Genomic DNA, 26571 nt, shown 5'->3' with positions numbered 1-26571 from the left:
GGTAGTGCAGAACTTTTAAAATGGAAGCTGGAAAATTGTGGAAGAAAGCTGCAACAAGGGAAAATAGAATTTTGGACAACTACTAAAGAAGATCAAAGAGAAGAAAGATTCTGTAGATCATCTCACAACCCTCCTACAATCTGAATCGACCATTACGAGACTAAAAGAGACATAAAGAGAGTTAGATGATTTGTTGTACCAAGAAGGGATTAAGTGGGCACAAAGATCTAGAGCAATGTGGCTTAAAGCAGGGGACAAAAATACTAAATATTTTCCTTAGAAAGCATCATAAAGGAACAAAAGAAACTGTATAGAGAGGATTACTGATGATGCAGGAATTCTTTTTGAAGATGAGGAGAAAATAGAGGAAATTATAGTGAACTTTTATGAGGAATTGTTCAAGACCGAAGGGACGATGGAGGAAGAACAAGTGGCTGTAGTGGTGGGAGGCAGAGTCTCGCAGGAGGCTTTTAATATTTTGAAGGAGGGCTTCACACAAGAGGAGGTCAGAATAGCTTTAAAGCACATGCACCCAACTAAAGCTCTCGGACTGGATGGGATGCCGGCACTCTTCTACCAAAGGATGTGGGATATTGTGGGAGAGGAAACTTCCAAGTGGATCCTTAACTGTCTAAATGGGGAGGGAGACTTTGAAGAGATGAACAATACTTTTTTGTGTCTAATCCTCAAAACAAAGACCCCAAAGCACACTAGAGAGTATAGGCCGATATCTCTTTGCAATGTGATTTTCAAGCTAGCGACGAAGGTCATTGCAAACAGACTAAAGCAAATTCTACCGGGGATTGTGGGAGAGTACCAAAGTGCCTTTATTCCGGGTAGATTAATTACGGACAAGGGATTGGTGGCTTTTGATATATTCCACTATATGAGGAAAAAGGTAAACGGAGCAAAGGGTTTTGTGGGCATAAAGTTAAATATGGCTAAGGTATATGATCGGATCGAATGGAGTTTTCTCTTGGCAGTTATCAAGTCTATGGGATCCCCACAAAAGTGGGTGAAACTAATCCAAAAATGCATCAGCTCAGTGTCTTTCTCAGTACTTATTAATGGTTGTCCCTCCAAGAGTTTCAAACCCACTAGAGGCATAAGGCAAAGGGATCTACTTTTCCCATACCTGTTTATATTATGTGCGGAGGTGTTCTTGGGTCTCCTTATCAAGGCTCAGGAAAGGCAAGCGATTCAGGTAATAAAGATAGCTAGGAATGCACCCGAAATATCATACCTTTTTTTTTTTTGCAGATGACAACATTCTCTTCATAAGAGAAGCTGATTAAGACATCACTAAAGTGAAGGAAATCCTACAAGCATACCAATTAGCTTCAGGCCAAAGAATCAATTTCGATAAATTGAAAATCTCTTTTAGCCGAAACGTGCCTCCTCTCAGACAAATGCTTATCCAAGAATGGTTACAGATTAAGGCAGTGGAGAATCATTCAAAGTACTTGGGGATTCCAATTTTTGTGGGAAGATCTAAGAAACAAATCTTTGATTTTGTCCAAGATAGAGTTTGGAAGAAACTGAAGGGATGGAAGGAGAATAGCCTTTCCAAGGTGGGGAAAGAAGTTCTTATAAAATCAGTCACTCAAACAATCCCCTCATACATTATGGGATGCTTTCAAATGCCTAAAATCTTATGTCAACATATAGAGAGCATGATTAGTAAATTCTACTAGGGGAGAAAAAATGGAGAAAGAAAGGTGCATTGGGTTAGATGGTCAAATTTATATATTTTGAAAAGTCCTATTTTGAATCAATTTCAATTTATATATTTATTTATGGTTTTAATTTCAGAAATTATTTTTATTGAAAATAATTAAAGGCAATTAATTGGATTTGAAATAAATTAAGGTTTTTATCCAAACCCTACACCTATGGATTATTTTTCTACTTATGATTTAAAGTTCTGAAAATTTGAAAAATAATGAGGTTTGGCTATTTAAATTAGAATTTTGTCTAATTTTATAATTATTGAATTATTTTCTATATTTAAATTATAAAATTGGTAGTTATGAAATAATAAGAATTTTATATGATTTGATTTTAGATAATTTAATTTATATCATTTAATACATTAGTTAAAGATAAAGAAAAAAATTAATTATATTACCATGAATTTTCAATTAGAGTAATTTATTGAGAATTAATTAGTGTTTTTATGCCACAAATAATATTTTAAAGTAACTTTAGAGATTAAATTAGTTTTTCAAATATTAATACTTTATGCTTTAATTATATTAAAATTATTTTACTCAAATCAAACCCAAAATTCCCAATTCCATATACAAACCCTAACCCTAATTAACACACATCTTTTCTCTATTCCAAATGAACCCTAGCCGACACTTATTTTCTTTCATTCAGTAAACATATCAGAAAAGAAAAAAAAAGAGAGAAAGAAAGAAAGAAAGAAAGAAGCAGAAGAATGAAGAAAAGAAAAAAGGGAAGAGGGGAAGGGGACCGCCGAGGAGAAGGAGAGGAAGAGGAAGGGAAGCTACTCGCGCCCTGCCCCCGCGCCAGTTCCCCGCCGCGCCGCCGTCGAGCCCACTGAGCAGAAGCCCATCGCCGCGCACCACCGCCACGTCGCCGATGAAGAGGAGAGAGCGAGCAGCGCCGAGGAGGCTTTGAAGATCCGCTGCTGTCCAGCCCGTGCCGTCCTCACCGTCGCCGTCGCGAGTCAGATCTGAGGCGAGAGAGCAGGCCGCGAAGGAGGAGGAAACCGCGCCGTCTGTTGAAAGTATTCGTGTCGCCGCTGCCGTTGGACGAAGGAGAGAGGAAAAGATGCGATGTACATAGCAGCTCACTGCCGTGCTTCGTCTCCGCCGCTGCCATGGACGCCGGTGAGTTGCACGGTGTTATCGGGGTATGACGAGGAAGACCCGTAGATTGGGGTTTTCCAAAATCAAGGTTTGGAGTTTGGTGAAGATTGGTTCAGTAGTTGGATTTTTGGCGTTACTGTTCTGCCACCGCCGTTGTTGTAGCCGTGCCTCTATTGCCGGAAAACGGCGCCGTTGTTGCCGGAGAACCACCGTTGAAGCCGTTACTGTTCTAGTGAGCCTTACCCTTGTTTCTGATCTCCTTTTGTACGCTTAAGTTGTTCTGTTGCTGCTGTGAGGGAGTGTTTATGTTGAATGAAATCGTTATTGTGTTATTCAGCTGCCGCCGCCACTAGAGGTAGCTACTGGAGCTGCCGCTGAAACCCCTGTCTTCTTGGTAAGCACTTTGTTTCCGAAACTTCTTAAAATCAGTGTTCTATTGTAATCTGTTGGAGATTCTGGGATGTTGGTACTGTAGGTTTGGGTTCCGGTATTTGCGCATCAAAATTAAGGTTGTTACAGAACCATCAGAGCTTCCGACCGCTATTAGAGCTACTGTCTGGTCAATTTGGAAGCTGCTACTGTGTCGTTCTATTCTGTTTATTGTGGTGAGATTATTCGGTTCCGTTCTTGTTTATCGCAATATTCTATTATCAAATATGTTCTAATATCGCTCAATATCCATTCCGCGTTAATTCTAAATTATGTCAGATATGTGGTTGTTGCTATGATCCCTGCGGTTCCTTGAGAATTTCTACGGTTGCTGCCAATTAACATAAGAATAAGGATTTAATGGGTTTAATTAGGCAACTTGCGACTAATCGAGGTATGGGTTTTTCTTAAAATCTACTTTATATTACAGAGTTGTTATGAATAGATATTAATGTGAGAAACATATGTCTGTGATTATGATTGTCTTATAAATGTGGTTGTTTGCTGGGCTGAATGATTGGCTGCTTGATTGCTTGAGTAGTTTGTGATTGCTGAAAAGAAATTAGTTTGAAAAGTTTAGTTGATTATTATGAAAAATGACTTTCTTGATTTTGAAGCTATTTTTGATAATGTGAACGAATCGTCTTTGGAAATGATTTGGAATATGAAACTGAATTGATTTTAGAAACGGTTTAATTTTGAGTTAGTCTAACTTTATAAATGATTAAGTATTTGAGCTGGTTTGGTTTTAAAAAGAGATTTATTATTGGCATTGATTCGCTTTGAAAATAAATTGATATTGGAGTTGGTTGAATTTTGGAAGATGATTGAGATTTGAAAATAGTTGAGAAAATGTTTGAGAAATGTTTGGATGGGACCCGAAAAGGGTGGCAGAATCCGAGTTTTAGAGGAGATGCTGCCGGAATTTTATAAAATTGGAAGTTTTGTTTGAAGTAATTGTTTAAAAAGATTTAGTTCTTAAACATTATATGTTTAAGATTGATTTATTTAGAAAAAAAAGAATTATGTTTTGGATTGAGATTGTTGATTAACGGAAAGAAGGATGATGATGATGGATTTGAAATATGATTTTAATGAATTTGGAAATGGGATATGGATTGACGAATGATGATGATATTGATGAATGTGAATGAATTATTTATGTGGCTTATGAATTTGAAATATCTGAGATACGAGGTTCCCTGGATTAAGTGTCGTGGCTTGCCACCTCGTGTACCAGGTTGAAAACTCGATACTCTGTTGACCCTACGACGTAAGTGTGACCGGGCACTATATAAATTCCCGGGAATGTTACCCCCATTGAGCAATATTGATTATTTGAGAAAAAGCTACACATAGACTCTTAGGGATGCACGTCGGGGGACGGTCTAAGGACAATTCAGACTTGTCGGGTTGGCTGGATAACCGACAGATGAGCCTCATCAGCCATAGGACAGGCATGCATCATATGCATTTGTATGCTTTGCTTGGGTTTGAACTTGTTTTGGTTTGCCTAATTGCTAAACTGTTCTTAACTGCTACTTGAACTATTTGCTGTAACTGCTACCTACTTGTGCTTTCCTTGTCTGTCTTGCCTGTGTTTGTCCTGGCGTGCTACACTTGAGAATGAACTTTGGTGCTGAATTAATGACTGTGTTGTTTGATTGCATGGTTGGTTTCTGATTGAGATTTTCTTATAAGAAAGGAAAGATTTTGGACTTCTAAAAGATTAAACATTGTTTCTTTGAAAGAGTTTTGAACGATTTCCTATTGGTTTTAAAGGATTCATAAGGCAATGATAATCACTGAGCTTGAAAACAGTTTTCTTACTAAATATCTTCTTATGACAACTTTGAAACTCCGTGGTGAGACCGTGTGGTTAGGTTCTCACCCCCTACAGCTTTACCTTTTCAGGAACCAGATGAAGAGGCATTAAGAAGAGTTATACTGGGTCTGACTTATATGCTGCTGTGTTAATTAGATTATTTTCTTCCCTCGTCTTTGTCATTACAAATTTGTAAGAGGGATAGGGATTGTATGTTCTATATGTATATTATATTATGAGATATTATGTAAGGAGTCTTGTATATAAATCTATGTCTACTTGCATTTTTCTTAAGATAAAGTGTTTATTTCCAGTTTAAAAAGAAATCAGCGAATACAGTGTCGAGTCAGGCTCCTATTTTAGTATTTAGTATGTAAAGCAGTCGTAATACTTCTTGCTATCAGAGTGGCGCAGCCCGAAGCGTGACTTCTGATAGTGAGGGTGTTACAATGGCGACCTCCCCACACTTATATAATAGCATCGTCCTCGATGCTCAATCAGGCTGGGTGTGAAGAAGTGGCATCTTCGGAAGGGTGTTCTGCTGGTGTCTCTATAGTGGCCTGAGGTGCTGCAGTCTGTGTGAGTGTCTGGGGATCTGCGTGCTGAAGCGGAGGCTTTGTCTGTAAAGGGACCTGTGGATCAGCCGGCTGGATCTGTTGGGGCTCCTCATGATGTGGCGCAGCCTGCTCGGGTTCTGCCTGCTCAGCCGCTGCTCGTGCATCCTCCTCCTGGTCATCTGCCTCCTCCTCAGATGGCTCTGATGGTGTGTCAGGCTCGGAGGGGATGTTATCGTGGCCTGACCGGATCATCAACTTCAAATGCTCATAGCGTCGCTTGCTGCGACGCTCAGACCTCTCATATCGCCGCTGGTTGCGGTGCTCCATTTGGTCTAGCCGCTCAATGAGGTGGTGCACTATGTGGTAAATGGGCTCGGAAGCAGGTGAAGGTGCTGTGGTGGTGGCTGGTGCGGCAGGTGCTGAAGGAGCAGCAGAAGATGTAGCTGCATCAGTGGAGGCAGTGAGAAAGGGCGGTCTGTAGCCCAAAGCCATAAACTTTCTACCATGTGGGATGATCTTCTTGCAGTCGGCGGCTGGTGGCTTCTCATCTGCAAGCTCCCAGGGTACCTCAGCTCGGCGGCCCATCTGAGTAATCAAATAGGGGAAGGGCAGAGTGCCTTGGACATGAACCCTGGACATGGAATACCGGATAAATCTGGGAAGGTACAGATCCTTGCCCTCCATCACGCACCAGATAAGAGTGATCATGGCAGCTGGCACCTCAGTCTCGTGAGTGCTCGGCATCACATAATTGCTTAGGATTTGTTGCCATAGCCGAGCCTCATCGTTCAGGTAGATGATTTTGATGCCTTTTGGGGTTACTGTTGACTTACCCATAACCCATGGGACAGCAGGGTCAATAGCTATGGTGCGCTTCACTGCTTCCCAATCAAACCTCATAAATCTCATATCTTCTTCAGCCTGCTGATAACCATCTGACTGATCGGATTTAGGCATAAAATGGAGGATCTCTTCAATCGCCTCCTCAGTAACTAGAATCTGTTTGCCTCTGAGCTGCACTGCATCTAGGGTCGTTTTAAAATAGTTGCAGTAAAATTCCCTGACCCAGGATGCATTTACCTCAGTCAAGTTCCTCTCCAGAAAGAACCAGCCTCTCTGTTTGATCTGGTCTGTGGTGTACTATAGTAATTCGGCTGGAATTCGGAGGGTCTTTTCTAGATATAGGTTCCATGAAGTTGCAAAGACTGGATACTTCAGTTCACAGTATCGATTTGTAAATTTGACTGGGTCGGTTGCAGGCACTAACTGATCAGCTTTTTCCTGCGGAGTAAAATTCTTCTCCCGCCAGGAATTATCATGCAGTATATCCAGGATAGCCATAGAGGACTTTCCTCTTTTTCTTTTGCCCATGCTTGCTTTAGCTTTTCCTTTGCCTTTTGGGTTAGACATCCTGAAAGACAGAGGTTCCAGGATACAGTTTATTAAACTAAAGCAGGAAAACAGGTAAGCAAATAGTATTGTAGTAATATAAGCATAAATGGGCAAAAGAGGAATAAAATAGCAATATAAGCATGAAGTGAGTTAGATAGATGTAGAATTTTGGACTGTATGCAAGCTAAAAGTCAACGAATTGAAATAAAAATCACAATCCAAGATCTATGATATGCGGAATGCTTGTTGATCAGGAACAACAATAATCATGCCATGAATTGGGTTGAAAGTAGTTAGTGGAAAACTAAGAGAGAAGTTAGAAAGTTAATGCAGTTAAGAGTTAAAGAGTGGAGTTAAAGTGAGTAACATGGAATTGTAGCTCCTAATTAGCAAAAATTGCACAAAATTGAAGAACCAGCAACTCACATTCAAGCAGAGAATGCAGATTATTGATGATGAATCATATAAATAAAAGAAGTGCAAAATGAATAAAATCATCAATAATGCGATTTAACGAAGAAGGGAACCAGAAGGAGTAGGAATGCTAGCCCATTCATCCATGAATTGGCTTGGTTGAAACCAATTAGTGCAGAATTCAAAAGTACCAAAGCCAATTTATAAATGGGAGTTGAGTGAAACAATTTGCAAAAAAATCGGGCAGCATTCCGGCTAAAAGCTGGACGTTCCCGGGTAATAAACAGCAGCAGAAATTCAGTTCATATGATGTGAAAGTAGTACATAAAAGAGGAGTAATTAGCAAGTCACATGAATTCAAAAGAAACAAACTCAATCTTCAGCAAGAAACGCAATATAGGTTGAATAATGTTAAAACAGTAGTAAACAATAATGAACAGCATATTAGCAGCATCAACAGCACAGCAATTTCAAAATTGCAAAACAGATAAATCAAGCAGCAAGAATGGAGTAATTATCATACCTAAATCCACTAACCACATTCTAGCTACCTAACCACCTAAAATTCACTACGAACATGCATCTCTAACTATCCTGATTTGAACAGAATTGAAAAAAAATGCAAACTAACTAACTGTAGCGGCAAAGGAAACGGAGTGCAGTGGAACCTGGTGTGCGCAGTGACAGAAATTGTTAGTGCAGAATTCAAAAGTACCAAAGCCAATTTATAAATGGGAGTTGAGTGAAACAATTTGCAAAAAAATTGGGCAGCATTCCGGCTAAAAGCTGGACGTTCCCGGGTAATAAATAGCAACAGAAATTCAGTTCATATGACGTGAAAGTAGTACATAAAAGAGGAGTAATTAGCAAGTCACATGAATTCAAAAGAAACAAACTCAATCTTCAGCAAGAAATGCAATATAGGTTGAATAATGTTAAAACAGCAGTAAACAATAATGAACAGCATATTAGCAGCATCAACAGCACAGCAATTTCAAAATTGCAAAACAGATAAATTAAGCAGCTAGAACGGAGTAATTATCATACCTAAATCCACTAACCACATCCTAGCTACCTAACCACCTAAAATCCACTACGAACATGCATCTCTAACTATCCTGATTTAAACAGAATTGAAAAAAATGCAAACTAACTAACTGTAGCGGTAAAGGAATCGGAGTGCAGTGGAACCTGGTGTGCGCAGTGACAGAAATTGAACGAAGAGAGAGGGTGGTGGTGTGGTGGCGCTGGTGGAGGCACGGCGGCGTTGGGAGTCCCGCGGTGGTGGCAGGGGGTGTAAGAGGGAGGGGAAGAGAAGGGAGGAAAGAGGGAGAAGGGGAAGGGGGTGGTACGGCGGCAGGGCTCGTCGACAGTGGCGGGCTGGGTTGGCAACGGGGCAGGGGGCAGTGGTGGTGCGAGAGGGGGAAGGAGAAGGAGAAAAGAGGAAGAGAAGGGGGAAAGATAGGGTGAGGGCGGTGCGGCGGCGGTGGCAGTGGGAGGTTGGAGGGAGAAGAGAGAGATGGAGGTGGAACGTTGGGGAAGGGGGAAAAGGTGACGCTGGGGTTAGGGTTTCCGCGTCAGGGGGGTTAAGTGATTTCAAATCCACGCGGACGCGTGGGTCACGCGAGAGCGTGGCTGAGGCGGAAGTGCAACGACGCAAAAGCGTCATTAACGCGAACGCGTGAAGAAGGGATAAGGAAAATGACGCATACGTGTGGAGCACGCGTACGCGTCGATTAGAATTGTGCTAAACGCACAAATCCAACGTCGTTTTGGCGCAACTCTCTGTTTCAATTAAAGGGGACAAAGATTTTGATGCGTGGGCGACGCGTAGTGTGTGTAAGTGAAAATGACGCGTACGCGTCATCGACGCGCACGCGTGGCCCAAATTGTGCCTAACGCATACCAGCCGCACAATTCCAGCTCAACTTTCTAGGTGTTGGATTGATACGCCGATTTGGAATCGACGCCCACGCGTGGCCCATGCGCACGCGTGGTGTGAATTTTTTTTTTGAATATGCAGAATGCAAGATGCAGATACTGATGTGGATGTTATGAATGATTCTGGGGAAAATAAGATAAAATAAAGTAAGATGAAACTAAAAACAAACAAAACGAAATAAAATTAAAATTAAAAAAAGGAACGATCATACCGTGGTGGGTTGTCTCCCACCTAGCACTTTTAGTTAAAGTCCTTAAGTTGGACATTTGTTGAGCTCCCTGTTATGGTGGCTTGTGCTTGAACTCATCCAGAAATCTCTACCAACGTTTGCAATTCCAATAGCCTCCGAGGTCCCATACTAGGCACGTAAAGCCTTTGAGCAAGTTAAAGCAGGTTTTCAGGCTCCAGGAGTATTGATTGTCAGGATAAATTCCAGGATCTCAAACCTTGCTTTTGTACCCGCCTTCACTTCTATCTTCATTATTCCAACCGGGCGGTACACAACCTGAATTTCCACTGAGATACCCAAACTTCTTCCGAAATTCATTCAATCGAGCTCTATACCAATCCTTGCACTTCCATTTGGAGCGTGGAACCATATTGAACTTTGGATGCCAACTTCTATCACTAACCATTTCCCGCTTACTCTTAAAGCCACAAAGAGCTCTAAGCTGGGCATCGGTTTCAAGCAAACCATATTCAAGTGGAAAGGTGAAGATAAAGGCTAAGGATTTTACCCACTTGAAGTTTGTATTGGGTGGTAATGGCCTTGGGAGAGGTGTTTCCGGTGGTCTTTCAAGCTCCACTTCCTTGTACTCCTTTGTGAATTCTTCCATTTCCTGACAAATCTCTTCAACTGCAACCACGTCTTGATCAAAGTCTCCAATTTCTTCCTCATCACTCAAGTCATAAGTTGGAGGTTGAGAAAAATCTACCTCTACATCATCTTCATATTCACTTGGGGCAAATTTTTCAGTCTCAAAGAATTCAATTACGGATGCAAGTTCATCACTAGGAGAGCTTGATTCGTGATCATCATTACCAAGGAAACTTGCTTCTTGATTTGTTCCGTCCAGTTCTTCATAAGATACATGCCTTGGGGGTTGTGCACTATCCTCCTTAGCATCAATTGCAAATTTCTGGGCAGAATTCTCCACAACTCTTAATTTCCATGGAGCTTCAGCGTCTCCTAAGTCTTCAACCAATTCTTCTTCCTTGATAATTTTAGCTTCCTCTACTTGTTTCAGTACAAAGTCATGCTCCGTGCTGTCAACCGGAGCTTCTAGTGTCTCCTTCATGATACGTTCTTCATTAGATTCTCCACACAAAGCCATGGGAGTTCCTTGAGTGCCCGAACATCGGGAAGCTAATTGATTTATCGCTTGCTCCAGTTGGTGAAGGGTTGCATGAAATTGATCTACTGTTTCCTTGAGGCGAGCCTGTGATTCTTGGGTCGATGGATATGGACATGGTGCATATGGAAGTGGTGGTTCTTGGGAGTAATTGGATTGGAATTGGGGTGGATAGAGGTTAGGGTCATATGGAGGTGAATGGTTGTGATTGGCTTGTGAGTATGGTGGTTCGAAGCTATGTTGAGGGGGTGGTTTATTGGCATATGATGGGGCTTGTTGGTAACTACAATGGGGTCCACCATATCTATCATCTTGGTATGCACCTTGGAATGGTTCTTGACCATAGTAATTAGGTGGAGGTGGTTTGTCACGAAGGGGTCTACCATAACTATTGTCTGGGTATGCATTGCAGAATGGTCGTTGTCCCTGGTACCTTGGAAAGTGTTGTTGCCGAAAGGATTGATCAGATCCTCGTGGCTCTTTCCATCTTTGATTGTTCTGACCTTGATGAATGTTTCTGTTATAGCTTCCATTCCTTCCAACAACATTAGAACCAAACTTAAAGCCAGAGGGGTGAGAACTCATAGTAGCTAATAAAATTTAAAAACAAAAATAAAAACAAAAACAAATAAACAGCAAAAGAAAATATTTACAATAACCAATAATAAGGCACACGTTTGCAAGTCCCCGGCAACGGCGCCATTTTTGACGATTGGACTTTTGCTAGTAAAGAATTTTATAAAAATAATCACGTTGTAGGTATAGTTTCTAAACCAACAAAGAATCCTTTTGTACAAAAACTTGTTTGTCACTTAAGCAAACCCAATAAAATTTATAACCGAAGTATTTAAACCTCGAGTCGTCTCTCAAGGAATTGCAAGGAAGTATGATTTATTATTGGTTATGGAGAAAGGTATATTTATGGGTTTTTGAAAGGTTGAACAGGGAAATTAAATAGCAGGAAAGTAAATTAATAACTAGAAAACTCTTGGCAAGGTATAAGAACTGAAAATCCTATCCTAGTTATCCTTATCAGGTGTGATGAGAATTGTTTATTGCTCCCACTTAATTAACCCTTAATAAATAAAGAAAAGTCAAGTGGACTAATTAACTTGATTTCTCAAGTCCTAGTCAACTCCTGTGGAAAGACTAGCTTTAGAGTGATCCAAATCAATCAGCAAATTCCAATTTTCAATCAATAGCTGAGTTTGACAACTCAAGTATCACCAATTACTTATCCAAAGCCAAAAGGGGAAAATCTAAATTATTTATATCATAAATGGAAGAAAACGATCATAAATCTGAATTACCTCAAATTGCATTTAAACATAAATTCAAATCTAACATGGGAAGGTTCATAAACCGAATTGTAACATAAAGTAATCAATAAAGGGAAATAGATAAACTAGAATGCTGGAATAAATAAAAGTAGAAGAAAAATATAAATTAAAGGAACATTGAACCTGGATTGAAGAAATAACCATAAACTAAGAGAAATCCTAATTCTAAAACCTAAGAGAGAGGAGAGAGCCTCTCTCTAGAAAACTACATCTAAAACCTAAAAATTGTTCCTCCTGAATGAATGATGAATGAATTATTTGATTCCCTCATTCTCCAGCCTCTATTATGTGTTTCTGGGCTTGGATTTGGGCCGAAAAAGGGCCCAGAAATTGCTGGGGGGCGACTTCTGCAATTTTCTGCACGTGGCGTCCGTCACGCGTGCGCGTGGGCCACGCGTGCGCGTCAATTGGGGATTTTCCTTGTCACGCGTACGCGTTGCTCGTACCTTTTGCTCAGCGCGCGTTCGCGTCGTCCATGCATGCGCGTCACTTGTATTCTGCGTGAGGCACGCGTCCACGTCGTTTATGCGTGCGCATCGCTGCCATTTTCTTCAAAACTCCATTTTGTGCGTTCTTTCCATTTTTGCATGTTTCATTTCTGTCCTCTAATCCATTCCTGCCCTATGAAGCCTGAAAATACTTAACACACAGATCACGGTATCGAATGGTAATAAAGGATAATTAAAATTAATATTTTTAAGGCATAGGAAACATGTTTTTACTTGTATCACAGAATAAGGAAGGAATTGTAAAACCATGCAATTTATATGAATAAGTGGGTGAAGAATTGATAAAAACACTCAATTGAGCACAAGATGAATAATAAAATAGGGGTTTATCAGTTTTCAGTGTCATAACCTCTGTAAGCAACCTCTGTCTTACAGGTGCAACTCTTTTAAGCCGATGTATGCAAACATAACCTCTGTCTTACAGGTGATGCTCTCTCTAGCCAATGTATGTATCGATAACCTCTGTAAGAAAACTCTGTCTTACAGGTGTGACCATCCCCTGGATTGGCCGATGTATCTCTGGAAATCAAATCTTGGTAGACTCACCACCATATCTCTGCTCATTTTCAGCAGGTAGACAATTATCTCAGCTCGTTCTTTCTTTCTTTCTTTTCTTTTCTGTTCTCTTTCTATTAAACCAAAACCACCTCTTTATAACATTCTTCAAAACCTTTAAAACAATTCCACTTAAACTAATTCTTCTTTTAAAAGACAAAGAGAAATCATTTACTAGTTAAACCCCTCAGCAAAGGCTCTAGACTTTAGGGGAGCGACAACCAATCTCATTTTTTTTTAAGTTCATTGAAAATCCTTAACAATCATTGTTTTCTTAAATTGAGTTAATCAAATAAAGTTTCTAAATCAAATCAAAACCAAACCATACAAATCGGAGGTTCCAAACCAATGTCAAAGCCAACACCAATCCCAATTCCATCCTTAAAATTAATTCTTTAACTTTTTCAAGACGTTGCAAAACGAAATTATTCAGTCAAAATTCAATTACTTTTAAAGTTCACTAAACTCCTCCGAATGAAATTTTTAAGTCAAATTCAAAACTTAAGCCATTTTCATATTTAAATCAACCTTAAAACATAATACTTCTCTTAAATAATTTAAAATCGTAAAATAATTCTTTTCTAAATAAATCGAACTCAAAACATATACTTTTCTAAAATGAATTAAACTATAAACATAACTATTTTCTTAATAAATCAAAAATCAAATAATAGAACCTCAGAAATCCAATCTTTTTCAAAATAATATTTCAAACAAAGTCTTAAATTTTATAACAAAATTTCGGCAGCATCTCTCCTTAAACTCGGACTTTGCCACCCTTCTCGGGTCCCATCCAAACCAATTCTCAAAATCGTTTCCAATAAATCAAAACCATTTCTAATATAAAAGAAATTATAAAATTAAACCAATTAAAATCCAACCGCTTCCAAAATCAAACCATTTCTATATCTCAAAGTATGTCATCAATTCATTTCTTATTAAATCTCAATGTCATCATCAAATGTCACTAATTCCACTTGATTACCAACAACATTCCAGCCCCGAAGTCATCAAAATAATTCGATTCTTGGCTGTACTTAAACTGACCAAACCCCAAACTAATCACAAATATTAATATATCACAAAATTCAATATAAATTCAGTCAAATTCAATCAATAATCAATGAAACAAACATTCACTTATCAAATTCACATTTAATTATTATAAAGTTACCAAAACCCTATATCTGTACGGAATCAAGATATTAGAAGTTCCGGGAAAGCTTTCTGACCGAGCTGCCGAAGAAGAAAACGTCCGAAATCGTGTGTGCCTTCTAGAACTCCAGTTGGCCGAACTCAAGAGGTAGGGGAACTACGTCACTGTCGACTTCCACCGATCAAAAGTGACGCCAATACGTAGAGGAGGAGAATAATTTTCATAATATATATATATATATATATAAAAGGTTGAATAATTAATAATAATAATAATAATAATAATAATAATAATAATAATAATAATAATAATAATAATAATAATAATAATAATAATATATAAATAAAATTAAATATATATGAGTTACTAATATAAAGGACATTAGTAAAACTAAGTTCATTGAAAAGTATCGATATTTATTCATATCAGCAGATATTGAGCTCGATAATAATTTTATTAACTAAACTCTATTTTTAAATTAAAAATATCAATTACTCAAATTAAAATATACATATAATTTTCATTTCTTATTAATTACTAGAATTATATTTTTAATTATGTAAAATATTTCAATGTAAGATCCCGAATTTTGAAAAGAAATTAATAAATTATTTATGATCTATTATATTTATTTAAGATAATATTTTTGGAAATTCTATATATAAAGGTTGAGTAAACTCTTATTTATTATTTAGAGTCCTTATAATTGAAAAATAATGAGTATTTCATGTCTTAATTTTAACATATAAATTTTAACCTTATTTTATAAATAAAGGAGGATTAATTTACTTATCTCCAATTTTCACTAAATTGGTATTTAACCGAAAATTATTTAAAGATTATTAATTAGAAGATATTTTTTAAAAGATGGATACTTTATATTTAATTTGATTTTTATTATTATCCTACTTTTTATTTATTTCATAAAATTACACTACTATCCCTATTGTTCACAAAAAAAAAAATACCTAAACCTAATTTTCTAACCTAACCCTAACTAAACTACACTCACCTCACCCCACATCCACGGTCAGCCCATACAACCCACTACCCATCTCACCAACACTCAAAACAAAGAAAAAAAAAGAGAGAGAGAGAAACGAAAGAAATGGATGAGAGGAGAGGGGAGCTACGGTAAGGGAGAAGGGGGAAAAGAGGGAGAGAGCGACGGAGAGCTGCGCCCTGCCGCCAATCCGCTACCGAACTCGCCACCCAGCCGTCGTCATGTTACTACCCAGCCACCATGGCATCACTGCCTGCTGCCGCCGAACCTATTCCGCCGCCGAACCGATTATCGCGTTCTGCTGCACGCCGTCACGGAGGAAGACCAAAACCCAGGGAGAGGGCCGCACAAAGAGAGGTCGGCGTCGCCGTTCCCTGAAGCCCGTGTCGCCGTCGAGCCCAGATGAGAGAGGAGAGATTGAGCCTGAACCCCGACGAGCTGGGAAGAACCAGCGCCGCCGTTGTGCCGTCGTCATGGACACCATCACCGCCATTCGTGCCTCTGATTCGCGCCGGTGTGACTTCTGTCGCCGTTAGGCTGTCCGCTGACGTCACTGCCGCCATAACCGCCATTGCTGGTGACCGCCAGTGGAACCCTGATCGTCTTGGTAAGTATTTTGTTCCGGAACCTTTGAAATCAATATTCTGTTATGTTTGGCTAGAGATTCTGAGATCTTGGTTACCGTAGGGTCGAGCTCCGAGGTTTGCATGTCGAATTTTTAGGTTGCCATTGAACCACTGGAGTTTCTAGCCGTTGTCGAAGCTCCCGCCGAGTCAGTTTGGGATTGCGGCTGCTCAGTTCTGCTGTCACCGTAAGTGTACTCTATTTCGAACCCTCATCGTTAGTTTTTCGTTATGGGTTTTAAGATTTTCGCGAAATTAATGTTTTTAGGAATTAGAAATCGAGTTTGCATGTCACGATTGAGGCTGTTCTGCTATTGAGAAAGTAAGTGGAGCTGAGGTTTTGGTTGCTGTTGATTCCGGGCTGAGAGAAAAGAGTTCAGTTGACACGTTTGGATTATGGTTTCGCTTACCGAGGTAGGGGTTTTTATAAAACTAATTTATTTTAAAGTGAAATTGTTATAAATTGATATGACGAGCGAAATGCTTTTTTGGTGATTATGTAAGTCTTATGCATTGTTTGGTTTATCTTAGATGAATATGGTTGTCTGCTTGACTGAGATAATGTCTAATTTTATTAAAATTGAGATTTCTAATTGGTTTGGCTTGAAATGATTTTTGATATTTAAAGTTCTAAGTTTTGTTTATTGGAAACTGATTTGGTCTTGAATCCTTTGGAAAGGAGTTGAGAATTGGTTTGGTTGGGACCCGAAAGGGTGGCAAAGTCCAAGTTTTAGGGAGATGTTGTCGAATTTTCATAAAAATCTAGATTCTATTTTAAAATGTGATTTAGAAAAAGATTTGGACTTGAAAGGTTCTACGAATTGGTTCTTGATTTATTAAGAAATTGGTGTTTTGAGTTTAAACTGTTTAATAAAAGTTTATGTTTCCCGATTGATTTAAATATGAAGGGGCCATGTTTTGAAGTTTGGTTAAAGAAGTACCTTTGGGTGAGTTTAGCGGAATTTGAAAGAAATTGAACTTGATTAATTAATTTCGTGTTGCTCTTAAAGTATTCTTTAAGTTCGACTAAACAATTCTGAGCCTTTGGGAGAGTTTCTGATTTAAGAATGAAAAGAAATTGGTTTTTTTTTTACTTAAATAATTTTGGTTTTGAAACTAGTTCAGAACTCTTGGCTTACATGCTTTGGTTTTGATTTTAAATCTTTACTTTAATTTATCTCAACTTAAGCAACTATGATTCCGAGAATTTCTGAAGAGTTTAAGAAATGAGGCAGGTTATTCTTCCCTAAAGTCTTGAGTCCTTGCCAAGGTTGTTGATTAATAACTCTTGATTTCAAAGTGATGGAGCGAATGATTTGAAAATGAGTGATTTTGAGTCTTTCAGAAGAGATTTTGAATCTGACTTGGTTATGAAGTTGTTTGAAAGTTTTGAAAAGAAAATTTACTTAAGAAAAGTGGTTCTTGGCAAGATGTAAACTGAATACGTTTGTGATTTGAAAGTGGGCCAAGAATGATTTTTGAAATAAGATTTTGAGTCTGATTGATTGTGGATGTTATTGAGAATATGATGAGGCCTGGCAAGGATGGTGGTATAGTCCCGTTTGCTCAGTGCGTAAATCGTTATGCAGGGATGGTGGTTTTGTCCCGCCTGCAGTGAGGATGGTGATTTTGTCCCGCTCACATATTGATAAATTATTTGGCAAGGACGGTGGTTTAAATCCCGCTTGCGTGTTCCGGGCAAGGATAGTGGTTTAGTCCCGCTTGCTTGTGGAACCTACGGATAAGGACGGTGGTTGAATCCCGCTTATCCGAGTCGGGTCTGGCAACATAACCGACGCGTGAGCTCATGCCAGTAGGACAGGCATGTATAATATGCATTTATATGACATTGTTTGGGTGTGCATATTATAATTGGTTTGCCTATGTGAATAGTTATGTTAATTGCTAATTGCTCTAGTTGATATAACTGCTTGATTGTGTTTGAACCTTCTTACTTGTGTTTGTGGCTGAGAATGGGTTGGATTGTGATGAATTGGTTGTTGATTGAGCTGCTTGGGCCTAGGGCCGTGGTTGATTATGAGATGGGCTGAATGCTGTGTTTGGTTGTGTTTTCGGTTTAGAAAAGTATGAAAAACCAGACTGGTTCAGCATAGACTTAATGAACCTATGCTTGGAACAGTTTGATCATTCATGCTGTCTAGGGAAAAACTTTAGAAAAAAAGGGGAGCTTTTGGATTTCTGAGAAATTAACAGCTTTCCCTTTTAGAGAGGATTTTGGATTTTGAATATTAAATCTTTGGTTTTGAAAAGAAGCATAAGGCGGTTATTAATCACTATACATTAAAAATGGTTTTATTTTTGTATCTTATTATAGCAATTCTGTAACCCTATAGTGAGAACCCTTTCGAAGACGATGTTCTCACTCCCCTACAGGTTTTTCCCTTTTCAGGATATGGGCGACGGAGTTTCAGGAGAATTATATTTATTTTCTGTTTATTCGACATTATTTTGTATTATCTTAGTTTTATGTTTCCCTCGCCTTTAATTTTGCAAGTCTTCACAAGAGGGATAGAATTTTGATTGTGTAATGCTTGTAATATTAATAATATGCAGATATGTAAGACCCAAAATTTTCAAATAAATCTTATTGTGAATTAATTTCATTTCATTGATTCATTAGAAATTTTATTTTCAGAAATTATTTTATTAAAGTTATTTAAATCAAAAATTAAATCAGGTTTTGATAATTAATTAGAATTTTACCTAATTTTATAATTTTTAAATTATTTTCTATATTTAAATTACAAAATTAGTAGTTACGGAATGACAAGAATATTTGTGACTTAAATCAAATAATTGATATTTTTATGATTTAATACCTCAAATTTTAGGAATAAAGAAAATTAATCTTATTATCTTATAAATTCAATTAGAGAATTTGATTTCAAACTAATTAGTATTTTAATACAACAAATAATATTTTAAAATAATTTTAAAGATTAAATTAGATTTTAAATTAACACTCTATATCCTAATTTGATTAAAAATAACCAAAATCCAAATTAAACCCTAAATTGCTAAAACAAAAAAAAAATAACCTAACCATAATTTCCCCTAAATTAGCCGCCATTTCCCCCCTTTCCCTTTCTCTAACAAAGACACACCCACAACACATACGGATAAAGAAAAGAAAGAAAGGAAAAAGAAAAAAAAAGAAAGAGAAGAGAAGAGGGAAAACGGAGAGGGTAGAGGAGTGGGGAGCCGAAGGAGAGGAGAGGAGAGAAAAGAGTGCCGCCGCTGTTGTGGTTGCATGTTCATCCTTGCTGCCGCCGCCACTGTGGGTCCGATGCCGTCAAGCTCGAAGGAGAAAAGGAGAGCGATGTCGAGATTGAGAGAGACAAAGACGGTGTGATGCAAAGAAGGAGGCGAGTTGTTCCCGTCACCACCGCGTCGCCATGCGCGTCGCCGCCGAGTGAAACCGCAAACGTCGCCGTCATTGGAGCAGAGAGCGAGAGAGAGAGAGAGGGCTTCCAGTGGAGAGAGGGACGGCGCTGTCGTGCAGCGCGAAGCCGCCGCCGCCGTCGCATGCTCTGTCGCCACGGTTGATGATGGGTTGCCGAGCCTTACCGCCGTGCCTGGTTGCCGGGAAACGGCGCTGCCGTTACTGGGATCCACTGTTGGTAAGGGTTTCGTTTTAATCTCCATTCTTCTGAATTCCTGCAACATTGTTGTCACTACAGAGCTTTTACAGTTGCGTCATCGGAGCCTGGGGCTGTTGTTGTCACTTGAGGTAGCTGCCGGAGCTTCTGCCCCTCTGTTGTGGCATTTTTCTCTTTAACTGTGGTAATTTATTCTAGCCTTGGAATTCTTACCGTTATTATTCTGCTATAAAATTTTGAGAAGTTCATGATGTTAATATGCTAGGGTCGCGTTCTGGAAACTGTATGATTAAAATAGAGGCGGTTGCGGTGTCATCCTTCTTCGTTTCTCGTGGTTGCTGCCGCGAGTTAAAACTAAAAAAGGACCCTTGACGCGTTAACCCTTAAAGGTTTTGACTTTTGAGGTAGGGGTGTTTTTCTTAAACTCGTTTTATTTTCCAAAGTTGTTATAAATCGATATTAATGCATAAAATATATCTTTGGTGATTCCCTAAGTTTTATGAATTAAATAGAGTTGTTTTGGATGAATGAGATTATTAGTTTGATTGATAGATTGATTGATTGAGAAAGCTGAAATATTCTGATTAGTTGATTGATTGAAATTTGATTTGATATTGAACCGGATTTGATATCGGAATTTGATTTCAAAACAAATTTGGAAAGGACTAGATATTTGGAAACGGTTTGTATATTGAGAATAGTTTACTATTTTGGTAATGGTTCGAACAAGGTTTGAGGAACGGTTTGGTTTGAAACTTTTTAAGAAAATTGAAAGTTCTTAATTATTGATTAATGCTGTTGAATGAAGTTGATTTAAATTGCAATTTATAGGATTGGTTGATTGGATTCTGGATTTTGCAATTTCCTTGTGTTGAGTGTGGTTGTTGTGAAAATTGTTATTGGAAGTGATTTGAATGATTAACAGGTGTTTGGTTTGGTTTGGTTGGGACCCGAAAAGGGTGGCAAAGTCCGAGTTTTAGAGGAGATGCTGCCGAAATTTTATAAAATTGGAATTGAAGTAATTGTTTAAAAAGATTTAGTTCTTAAACGTTATTTGTTTCAGATTGATTTATTTATAAAAGAAAGAATTATGTTTTGAATCGAGATTGTTGATTAATGGAAAGAAGGATGATGAGGATTAATTTGAAATATGATTTTTGAATGAATTTGAAAATGGGATATGGATTGACGAATGATGATGATATTGAGAATGGCTTAGATATTGATGAGTGATGAATGAATTATTTATATGGCTTATGAATTTGAATCTGAGATACGAGGTTCCCTGGATTAAGTGCCGTGGCTTGCCACCACGTGTACCAGGTTGAAAACTCGATACTCTGTTGACCCTACGACGTAAGTGTGACCGGGCACTATATAAATTCCCGGGAATGATACCCCCATTGAGCAATATTGATTATTTGAGAAAAAGCTATGCATAGACTCTTGGGGATGCACGTCGGGGGACAGTCTAAGGACAATTCAGACTTGTCGGGTTGGCTGGATAACCGACAGATGAGCCTCATCAGCCATAGGACAGGCATGCATCATATGCATTTGTATGCTTTACTTGGGTTTGAACTTGTTTTGGTTTGCCTAATTGCTAAACTGTTCTTAACTGCTACTTGAACTATTTGCTGTAACTGCTATCTACTTGTGCTTTCCTTGTCTGTCTTGCTTGTGTTTGTCCTGGCGTGCTACTTTTGAGAATGAACTTGGATGCTGAATTAATGATTGTGTTGTTTGATTGCGTGGTTAATTTCTGATTGAGATTTTCTTATAAGTAAGGAAAGATTTCGGATTTCTGAAAGATTAAACATTGTTTCTTTGAAAAGGGTTTTGAACGATTTCCTATTGGTTTTAAAAGGCAATGATAATCACTGAGCTTGAAAATAGTTTCTTATTAAATATCTTCTTATGACAACTTTGAAACTCCGAGGTGAGACCGTGTGGTTAGGTTCTCACCCCCTACAGCTTTACCTTTTCAGGAACCGGATGAAGAAGTATTAAGAAGAGTTATACTGCGTTTGGTTTATATGCTGTTGTATTAATTAGATTATTTTTTTCCCTCGTCTTTGTTATTACAAGTTTGTAAGAGGGATAGGAATTGTATGTTTTATATGTATAATATATTGAATTACTATGTAAGGAGTTTTGTATATGAATCTATGCATGTTTGTATTTTTCTTAGATAAAGTCTCAATTTTTGGTTTTTCAAATAAATCAGCGATACAGTGTCCAGTCATAGGCTCCTATTTTAATATTTAATATGTAAAGTAGTCGTAATACTTCTTGCTATCAGAGTAGCGCAGCCGGAAGCGTGACTTCTGATAGTGTGGGTGTTACATTATGGTATCAGAGCGGTCTTTCCTGTAGAGCCTGAGGAATGGACCGGTTATGCTTCAATTGCATACTTTGAGAGTCTGTCATGTAGTAGATCTTGTTTGAATAACGAGAATTAGAGCTTTATGCACATGACGGTCTATTGATTAATGCCATTAGTCTTGCATTGCATAATTCCTGGTATTAAGTTTGGCCGGCTTAACACTAGTGAATTATGTATATGTAAGCACTAATGGGTTGTCGTAGACAATATATGAGTCATAGATAATGCGAGTCGCGGGTTTTGGGAACGCTAGAAACTAAATTCTAGATATTATTTTTGTTTCAACGTATAATCTTTATTCGTGCTTGACGTTATCTTTTCTTTATCAATTTTATTGGAATCCCTAGTTCTTGATTTCTTTCTTGAAATGTGTTTTGAATATTTTTCTACCATATCTCCTCATCCATATACATCCTTGTTTGATTTTGTTCCTAATTGTTGCTAGAATCTTTAAGGAACATTCAACCTTGACACTGTTCATAAATTTGGTATTTATTGATTTGATCTTGAATTAGTTTTGGTGCAATGTATAATCCTTGATTCCTAAATTATTTGAAATCTTAAGAGTCGCGATTCATAGTGAACTGATTATGCGATTTAGTTCTCCTGTTTCGTGTTCTGCAACTATTATGTGTCCTGCTCAGATTACAATTTTTGGTTTTTTGTTTCTTCGCAAAAATGATGAGAACTGACCTTGTTTTAATAAAATGTATCAATTCTAGTAGTTTTCTTTTACAACTCTTATTTTAGAATCTCTTTTAAAAATAGTTTTATTTTGGTTCTTCTCTGTTTGATTCTGATTGTAACCATTATTTGAATTTTGAATACAGTCTTTGATTTTGTAAGTACTTTCCTACATAAAAAATAAATATAATAATTTCTTTATATAGTTAAAACATGCTTCTATTTAAAAGTACTACTTAGTCTTTATATATTTTTACAAGAATACTTTATCTTAGATTTTCTTATTTGAATATAATTTGATCCTTTTGCAACATTATTCGAATTTTTATGTATATATATATATCTATTTACTTAACTATGTATCTACGAACTCTTCAAACTTCCTAAAGCAAGATTTTTATTTTTATTTCAGTTAATTTTCATTCAATAAACTTCACACAAATCATTTTAATTTGAATTTGATTTAGCATAACATAATATTTACCTTTGTTTAATTTTTTTGAAAAATATTGAATTTATATACTTTCTTTAGAAAAGATAAACCAATTTCTTTAGGTTCAATTTGAAATTGTTCTAAATTGTTGTACTCTCTTTCCTATTATTGCCCATGTCGAAAGTCTTTGATTCAGAATTCTTTCTTAAGCTTTCGAATTAACTCCCTTTACACTACACTCCATTGCTTATATACATCTTTGTCTGTTGATAGCCTCACGTGTGCTTTCAAATTCTTGCGAAGTACCCTCCTTGTCCAACTGCGAACCTGAGCAATCTCCCGATTTTTTGTAAATACCGTTTATGTCATTTGTTCTTCTCTTCTCAAATTCCGTATTCCTTGTATGTTAACTTCTAGTGATGTGAATTGTGCGCACAAAAAATGAATTTGGTAAGTGTACAAGGTTATAAGGAGTCGCGAAGTTTCAAGGTAATGCAAACATTTATACTTTGTTCAGTTCCCTCAATTGTTTATTTCATATCTTCTTTTTCACTAGGTAGAATGATCTCCCTCTTAAATTTATCTATTTCGTGTGGACCTTTCATTTGATTGCGTTCCTACACATTTTCTTGGATTTTGTAAATGACGTCCTTGACTCTGGTCACCTTCTTGTGAATCTTGTACCTTGATTCAGCTTGAATTCAATTCTAACGAATGCACCATTTTCTTCTTATTGTCTCTATTGAAGTTTTTTAATCTCCCTATTCGTCCGCCTCTTATTTGTAAACTATTATTTGGATCTTTAAGAATGTCTATTCTTGTTATTATACTTCTTTTTATGAAATCTTGTATTCTTGACATAACATTGAAATTGTTTTGGGTACGATGCCGTCCTTGAATCTTTGAAAATGTAAAGTGCCCCTTTTTATTATGTAATATTGGCTTATGCGTTTTAAATTGTGTCAATCAATTTGATGTGTCGTTCCTCCTTCTCTTTCTTTGGAGTGTAATTTAAATTTCCTTGCTTCGCCATTTGTACCTTACGCATATCTTGACTGTTTACACTTCTGACTATGTTAAAACTCTTGCAACATGGCTATTAATTCCATATTCCTCCATGAACTATAAAAACCCCGTGATCATTTGAAGTTATTCCGCGGTAATGCGTCACCATAGTCTTAAATAATTCTTTTTCTATGAAATCTCATATTTCTTCGACTCAGCTTGGATATGTTTTAAACTAATGCGTGGATTTTCTTTTTATTGATCTTATTGAATTTCTTTGATCTAAGAATTATCCTTGAAATTATCAATCGATTTCTTTCTAGTAAACTTTGTTGCTTGAGCATCCTTATTTACCTGCAATTGCATTTGTTCTCTCAAATTTTTGCGAACGCAGTTCTTGTCGCTTTTCTTTTTTTCCTATGATCTATTATCCTTCTGAGTATACTCGAGATTAGTTTTGGTATCTTGTGCGACCGTTAGACTTAGTAAACAACACCTTAGTCCTTTAGGACACGTTTGGTGAACGCAAAAGGTGAAACCCGTAAGTGTATGACGTCACAGGGAGTTGCGAAACCTTATTTTACGTGAAAGGGTTCTGTTAATGTGGGACTTATGACTAGTAGTAAGATTTGTAAAGTGGTTGACAAAATTGAGAACCTTTGGATGAATTGTTCAATGAAGTACGGTTGAGAATGATGAAGATAAGTTATGTTGAAGTTTGAATAGTTGAATCTCTGAGGTTGGTATGGGATTAGTAAGCGGACATTAAGCACATCGTTTTAACCCAAATTTGATTTATAAATTTTTTTTACCTTACTTTACTATCACATGTTTGAAACATATCATCAAGCCTATCTTGTAACTTCTGTTTCGCATAACACTTATACCCTTTATACTTTTGTGCCATATGAAAAACCTGGTATTTGAAACTATATGTATATATATACTGAAAATTTTTTTGCCTTTTCTTTAAATAAGTTCAAGAGTGAAGTAATATGAAATCTCTTTTATTTTGTATCAATTTTCGAGGACGAAAAGTTTTTATAAGGTGGGTAGGATGTAAGACCCAAAATTTTCAAATAAATCTTATTGTGAATTAATTTCATTTCATTGATTCATTAGAAATTTTATTTTCAGAAATTATTTTATTAAAGTTATTTAAATCAAAAATTAAATCAGGTTTTGATAATTAATTAGAATTTTACCTAATTTTATAATTTTTAAATTATTTTCTATATTTAAATTACAAAATTAGTAGTTACGGAATGACAAGAATATTTGTGACTTAAATCAAATAATTGATATTTTTATGATTTAATACCTCAAATTTTAGGAATAAAGAAAATTAATCTTATTATCTTATAAATTCAATTAGAGAATTTGATTTCAAACTAATTAGTATTTTAATACAACAAATAATATTTTAAAATAATTTTAAAGATTAAATTAGATTTTAAATTAACACTCTATATCCTAATTTGATTAAAAATAACCAAAATCCAAATTAAACCCTAAATTGCTAAAACAAAAAAAAAATAACCTAACCATAATTTCCCCTAAATTAGCCGCCATTTCCCCCCTTTCCCTTTCTCTAACAAAGACACACCCACAACACATACGGATAAAGAAAAGAAAGAAAGGAAAAAGAAAAAAAAAGAAAGAGAAGAGAAGAGGGAAAACGGAGAGGGTAGAGGAGTGGGGAGCCGAAGGAGAGGAGAGGAGAGAAAAGAGTGCCGCCGCTGTTGTGGTTGCATGTTCATCCTTGCTGCCGCCGCCACTGTGGGTCCGATGCCGTCAAGCTCGAAGGAGAAAAGGAGAGCGATGTCGAGATTGAGAGAGACAAAGACGGTGTGATGCAAAGAAGGAGGCGAGTTGTTCCCGTCACCACCGCGTCGCCATGCGCGTCGCCGCCGAGTGAAACCGCAAACGTCGCCGTCATTGGAGCAGAGAGCGAGAGAGAGAGAGAGGGCTTCCAGTGGAGAGAGGGACGGCGCTGTCGTGCAGCGCGAAGCCGCCGCCGCCGTCGCATGCTCTGTCGCCACGGTTGATGATGGGTTGCCGAGCCTTACCGCCGTGCCTGGTTGCCGGGAAACGGCGCTGCCGTTACTGGGATCCACTGTTGGTAAGGGTTTCGTTTTAATCTCCATTCTTCTGAATTCCTGCAACATTGTTGTCACTACAGAGCTTTTACAGTTGCGTCATCGGAGCCTGGGGCTGTTGTTGTCACTTGAGGTAGCTGCCGGAGCTTCTGCCCCTCTGTTGTGGCATTTTTCTCTTTAACTGTGGTAATTTATTCTAGCCTTGGAATTCTTACCGTTATTATTCTGCTATAAAATTTTGAGAAGTTCATGATGTTAATATGCTAGGGTCGCGTTCTGGAAACTGTATGATTAAAATAGAGGCGGTTGCGGTGTCATCCTTCTTCGTTTCTCGTGGTTGCTGCCGCGAGTTAAAACTAAAAAAGGACCCTTGACGCGTTAACCCTTAAAGGTTTTGACTTTTGAGGTAG

General features: G+C 37.6%; 1 long non-coding RNA gene across 1 annotated transcript; it reads left to right on the top strand.

Moving 5' to 3' along the window:
- The first annotated feature begins 16040 nt into the window (after positions 1–16040).
- Positions 16041–18397, top strand: LOC112758040 (uncharacterized). Its single transcript, XR_011873502.1, has 3 exons — positions 16041–16122; positions 16203–16348; positions 18329–18397. It is a non-coding gene; the product is annotated as an uncharacterized lncRNA (long non-coding RNA).
- The last annotated feature ends 8174 nt before the right edge of the window (positions 18398–26571 follow it).

The sequence above is a fragment of the Arachis hypogaea genome, chromosome 16 (assembly GCF_003086295.3).
Source record: "Arachis hypogaea cultivar Tifrunner chromosome 16, arahy.Tifrunner.gnm2.J5K5, whole genome shotgun sequence".
Taxonomy (NCBI): Eukaryota; Viridiplantae; Streptophyta; class Magnoliopsida; order Fabales; family Fabaceae; genus Arachis; species Arachis hypogaea.
Note: the sequence above shows the minus strand (reverse complement) of the source record. Positions and strands in the feature narration are given on the sequence as shown.